General features: G+C 45.8%; 1 long non-coding RNA gene across 1 annotated transcript; it reads right to left on the bottom strand.

The window, feature by feature from the left end:
- Nucleotides 1-208: 208 nt before the first annotated feature.
- Nucleotides 209-4,410, bottom strand: Gm10451 (predicted gene 10451). The gene is made up of 2 exons (NR_028520.1): nucleotides 4,242-4,410; nucleotides 209-932 (listed from the first exon to the last, which is right to left on the bottom strand). It is a non-coding gene; the product is annotated as a predicted gene 10451 (long non-coding RNA).
- Nucleotides 4,411-6,137: the final 1,727 nt, after the last annotated feature.

Raw genomic sequence — 6,137 nt, 5'->3', positions numbered from 1 at the left:
AAAACAAAACAAAGCAAAGCAGCGCCTACATTTGTCAGAGTTTTGCAAACATCACCCTCAGCACAAACTATGAGCAGACGCTACTGATCTCCCCATTGAGCTGATGGAAAAACAGAGGCAACTTTGAGGTAAAATCGCCTCACTAGGGTCTCAGATGTGATCAAATTGGTTCTGAACTCAAACAAGCAACAGACCCATGCCAGATGGTCCCCCATAGGCTGAATAGGGAGGTGCCAGGACTTAAATCCAACCCTCTTGCAAGCTTGTTTTTGGATCCTAGGGAATCCAAATTCTTCCATATTTCCACTTGTGTCTTCCAATAAAGAGACCCTGCAAAACACTCAGCATGTGGCTATTGACCATGAATACCTGAAGACATATCTGCCTTTCTAGTTTAAATAGTTCCAATTAGCTTGAAATTCCTGCAAGAGACCGTCACTTCCAGGATCTTAGCCCATCCATCTTTCCCAGGACATACTATTTTTGATAGGTTTCCTATATTGCCCATGCGTCAAAGTGGATAGGAGTGTTCTCCAGTTAGGCCCTGGGGTTGCCATATATGGGGAAGGGAGACAGGAATTTTGCTTGTCATGTCCTCATTAACATTCCAGCATCAGCCTGCTGCGGAGGTCCATGCCGAAGATCTCAGCATGTGGAAGGCCAGGCTGGCTTATAAACTTAAGGTATCATTCACTGAGCGCAAAACTCTCAGACTCGACCATACAGGCCACTGAAGAAAGTATTTAAGCAAACCTCTTTCCTCATGAATAGACTTTCCAGGTTTCCAGACAGCTTCGGAGGTGGGGAGATCCGTTCACATTCTTTCTAAGAACTGCCGCTAGTTATCTGAAGTGTTTGCTTCTCGGGAAGAAAACAGTCTCGATTTGTTCCCAAACCTGAAGAAACAGGGATGTTTGGCCACAGTGCAGCTCCTGGAAGACAACCAGCGTTGAATTTATTCTAAATACAGGAGACAGCAGTGTTCTTTGGAAGCCAAGGCTCGGCCTGGCGACGTGGGAGCTTCTGAGAGGTCTCTGCGCCTCACCCTGTCCACAGACGAGCTCCGCTGTTACTGAGGGCTAAGCAGAGAAAAACTGCAATCTGGTCGCCAGCCAGGGGCACTATGGACTCAAGAACTCCATGTTTTTAAACACGGGTTTCTGTAGTGCTTCGTTTATATCCTGTCTCCGAGAAAAGTAAAGACAGACCTTTTTTTGGGAGGGCGGGGTTTAGGGGACTTCTGAACTGGTCTACTGTGATGACACTAGCGAGGGGTAAGGGCAGAATATTATTTTTGAAATTTTCCCAAATGGAGCTTTCACTGATTATGATTAAAGTCATGTAGCACAGCACAGAATCAGTCGCTCTAGAAATTAAGTCTCAATATGTTAATGCATAAAGAGCTCATGTTAGCTGCGCAGAAGGTCTAGTAAGTTTCCACTAGACATCAATGTGTTATGTGTGTAAAAATTCTTAGATGTATTTGTCTGATTCAGGATGTCTATTGCTGTGATAAAACACCATGACTTGGGGAGGAGTTTATTCTCTCACAATTCTATACAGCAGTTCATCATCAAAAGCAGTGGGGGGCAGGAACACAGGCAGGGCAGGAGCCTGGAGGCAGGAGCTGGTGAAGAAGTCACGGAACAACAATGCTTACTGGCTTGCTCCCCATGGCTTGCTCAGTCTGCTTTCTTATAGAACCCAGGACCACCAGGCCAGGGATGGCACCACCTACAGTGGCCTGGGCCCTCCTACATTGATCACTAGTTAAGAAAATGTCTTACAACCAGAATTCATGGTGGCATTTTCCCAATTGAAGCTCCCTCCTCTCTGATGACTCTAGCTAGTGTCAGATTGACATAAAACTAGCCAGTACGGCAGTATTTACCACAATAACCCCTGCGTGCGTGTGTGCGTATGCTCATGTGCGTGTGTGTCTATATAGATGTCTGTCTTAGATTAAGAACTTTCTTTTTAATCAGAGAGATAGAAAGGTATAGACATTACACATTTAAAACCATGGGAAATAAAAACCTGCTGATTGAAGCCTCGGAGACAGCTCAGTCAGTAGAGCAGTTAGCACAAAAGCATGCTAACTGGATCCCAGAACCCATGTTTTATAAAACAAAAGCTGGGCCAGGTGGCAGCCACTTGTAATCCCAGCATCAGGGAGGCAGACTCAGGGGCCACTGGGGCTTTAAGTCAGCAAGAGATGTCTCTAGAAAAACAAAGCCCGTGTGACAGCGGCCATTGGGATGATTAAATATTAACTTTTTTTCTGTATTTCCTGGGCAGAAATGAGAGAAGTGGACACGGCACTTTATATATTCTCGTTCTCTGAAACGATCACATTAATTTTTAAGAGAGACATTCTTTCTGCTGGCTGTCAGTTCTGAGAACGGAATGGACTTAGCCTCACAAGGTAACCACGGGCGCAAGATGTGTTCCGCAAGGCTGAGCATCGCAAAGCTCAGGGCTGTTCAGTTTAATGTTTGATGACCTGTGGCTTGCCTAGTTTGGATTCTCAAGAAAAATGTAAAAGGACACAGATTTCAGGCCTGGTCTAATGCCTTGGTAGGGTAGAAGATCACCCAGGAAGAACGGCTTTATCGAAATAAGGAAGACTACCACACACAGTTTCCTATGTGTGGCATTAGAGTCCAGCACGGTGGAAATTTTTACTATCTGGGCTCCAGTGTTGAAAATTCAGGGACCAGTGAAATGGCTCAGTGGGCAAAAGCAACCAAGTCTGGGGGTTGGGACCCATGTGGTGGAAAGAGATAACCAATTCTTGCAAGATGTCCCCTGACCACCAAACAGGCACTGTGGCACACATACCACATATACACAAATAATAAATAAAATTTGAGGGGCTGAAGAGATGGCTCAGAGCTTAAGAGCACTTGACTGCTCTTCTAGAGGTCCTGAGTTCAAATCCCAGCAACTACATGGTGGCTCACAATCATCTGTAATGGGATCAGATGCTCTCTTCTGGTGTGTCTGAAGACAGCTACAATGTACTGGTATAAGGAATAATAAATAAATAATATTTAAATAAATAAATAAATAAAATTTGAAAATGTAGAACTCGTTCAGGTGATACACAGAGAGGGGCATCTGGGTATCCAGGAGTATCGAGTAGAATGTGGGAAAGATTATCAGAGGCCATGTCTTCCCATGCAGGGCTACACCCAACCTGTGCTACTCCACTTAGACAGTCTCAGAAACCTCATGGGCTCCCCACAAACTACATCATGGGCATCAAAATATTAACACGAGGACTGGAGAGATGGCTCAGAGGTTAAGAGCACTTTCTGCCCTTCCTAGAGATCCAGGATTCCCAGTGTTGTATTTTATAAAAAGATAAGGAAAGAGGAGGTATGTTCGGTGGATGTGTAGTCATGTGTTGGGGAAGGGGGTGCCTCCTCAGGTCCGTGCTGAGAAATCCCTTCCCTCTGAGGGTTCAGCCACACTATGCTATAGTATAGAATAGAGTTTATTCATGGCATGGGGAGGGGAGTTGAGAGGGTAGTAGAGACAGGGAAAGGCAGAGAGAGTGAGAGAGAGAGAGAAAGAGAGAGAGAGAGAGAGAGAGAGAGTAAGGGAATGGGGAGAGAGGGGGAAGGGACAAGAGGCCAAAGCGAGACCTGGAAAGCAAGAAAGCAAAAGAGAGTGCGAACAGCCACTTTTATAGAGAGTCAGGCATACCTGGTTGATGCCAGGTAACTGTGGGGCAGAGCTGAGAAAAAATACTAACACCCAGTACCTACATGGTGGCTCACAATCAACTGTAACTTCACTTCTAGGGGATTTGGCACCCTCCTCTGGCCTTCCTCCATCAGTCAAGCACATGATGCACGTGGTGAACAGAGCCACCCATGCTAGCACAACACCCGAACACATTCAATTTTGTAAAGCACAGATGTGTTCTGGTAGCTCCTATTTCCGAAAAAGCAAACACCAAATCAATAGCGGGGCTCCCAGCAACATAATGTGTCTATGGCCAGCTTGAGCTACGTGAAATTCTATCTCATGAAACCTAACAAACAAACTAACTAACTAACCCCAACTAACCAACAATCAAGAAACCGGTCCAACCAAGATGGACTCCCTTGACCTCACACCATCTCTTAGCAAATGCACCATCCCCCAACCCCCACTGCCACCTTCAGCCCCATCCCCACCGCTTGGAGCACATTAAGCCTTCTTCTGATCGGACTTGGTCTCCACTTACTCACCTGTATCCGAGGGCTCCAATCCTGCAAGCCTGCACAGTTGACTGCATGATCGCACATCTGATGGTCCCTTTTCTGTGGCCATCTCAATTTCAGCGACCCACTTCCTGGATTACACAGTACATTTTTTATCTTCCGTGACCCCTGCTCTCGTTGCCCCTCCTACTTCACTGGCTACTGGTGCGCCTGCGTTGTGAAGTTGATTTGCATTGTGGGAGCAGGAAGGGATCTAGCACCTTGCCTCCCCCACATCTGCCTCTTCGAATGTGTAGTGAGCCTTGCATCTGGGTCCTTTGTCTTCTGTCTGCATTTTCTCCTTAGCTAGTCACACACAGTCCTGGGACCAGTTGCTTCCAAGACTCTATTTCTAGCTCAGATAGCTCCCGAGAATGTGCAAAATCCAACTAATCCATATTCCTTTCTCCGGCCACCGTTCTAAATGTCTCAGTTCAAAAGAGAACTCAAGGCGTGCCCTCCTCAGCCTGTTCCTCATCCATTCTCCCCTATTTGGAAACACAGAATCCCCAACTGCTCAAACCAGGAAATGTAATCGTCCTTCCTTGTATTTGCTATCCCAGCAGCCAGTCAGTCCGTCTATCCGCAAGTTTTATCAACACTACCCAATCCAGAATCCATCTCTGGCTTTGACTCCTGGGAATCTATGGAGCTTCTACATGCTCCCACCGACCATTCCCTATTCTCACCTCCAGCCCACATCCTACATAATAGGCAGAGAAAAAAATTTTTCCAAAGATTTATTTATTATAAATAAGCACACTCTAGCTGTTTTCAGACACATCAGAAGAGGGCGTCAGATCTCATTACAGGTGATTATGAGACATGAGAAGAGGACATCAGATCCCATTACAGATGGTTGTAAGCCACCTTGTGGTTGCTGGGATTTGAACTCAGGACCTTCAGAAGAGCAGTCAGTGCCCTTACCCACTGAGCCATCTCGCCAGACCTGAGAAATTCTTTCAAATACAGATTAGATTAGGTTGCTTCTTTCTGTAAAACCCTCTACTCGCTCTCCAGCTCACTGTGCAAAATCCTAACATTCTACAACTTGCAAAACACAGGCCATCTCTCATTGTTCTCTCTCACTCAGCAGGAAATGCATGCCCCGTGAAATGCATGCCCCGTGTCTGCTCATCACCCAGAGCGTTCTCTTGGTGTAGCAGGTGCACAATAAACACATGTTGTGAGTCAATCAACCCGTGGCTCAGAGCAGTGGATCTCAACCTTCCTAACGCTGCAACCCTTTAATACAGTTCCTCATGCTGTGGTGACCCCCCCAACCGTAAAATTATTCTGTTGCTAATTTATAATTGTGATTTTGCTAGTTAGGAATTGTAATGTAAATATCTGTGTTACCCATGGTCTTAGGTAACTTCTGGGAAAGGGGTGTTCTCCTTCCTGCCTCCCTCACCCCATCCCCTCCCACCCACACCAAGGGGTTGTAACCCACAGGTTGAGAACCTCTGTTTTAGTGGATGAGGGAGGTATCTGAAGCACACTATGAAGTTCTGCATGGGTTCCTTCCTATGAAGGATGCTGCACATCTCGTGTTAGGCAGTTTACAGTTATGGATGGGTGCTATCCCTTTAGAGTGGACTTCTTTTTTAAATCGATATCAATTTCTAGTTTTTAGCAGCATAGATTTTCATATTGTCAGAGTGTGATAATCTTTGTTATGTATTTTGTGTCTTTGTATGTGTTATGAAGTGTCTGGGTTTTGTGATGGTCTTGGGTGACTCCTGCAAAAGAGCTGCTTGAACCTTCAGGGTTCTGGGCCCACAGGTTGAGAACCACCGATTTAGCTGTACACTCTTGCAGTTCTAGACTGGTAAAAACAGTCTTGCTACTTAGAGTCCCAACCTGAAGAGTGCATCTATCGCA

This window comes from Mus musculus, chromosome 12 (assembly GCF_000001635.26).
Source record: "Mus musculus strain C57BL/6J chromosome 12, GRCm38.p6 C57BL/6J".
Lineage (NCBI taxonomy): Eukaryota > Metazoa > Chordata > Mammalia > Rodentia > Muridae > Mus > Mus musculus.
The sequence above is the reverse complement of the archived record's forward strand: the minus strand, read 5'-3'. Positions and strand labels throughout refer to the sequence as shown.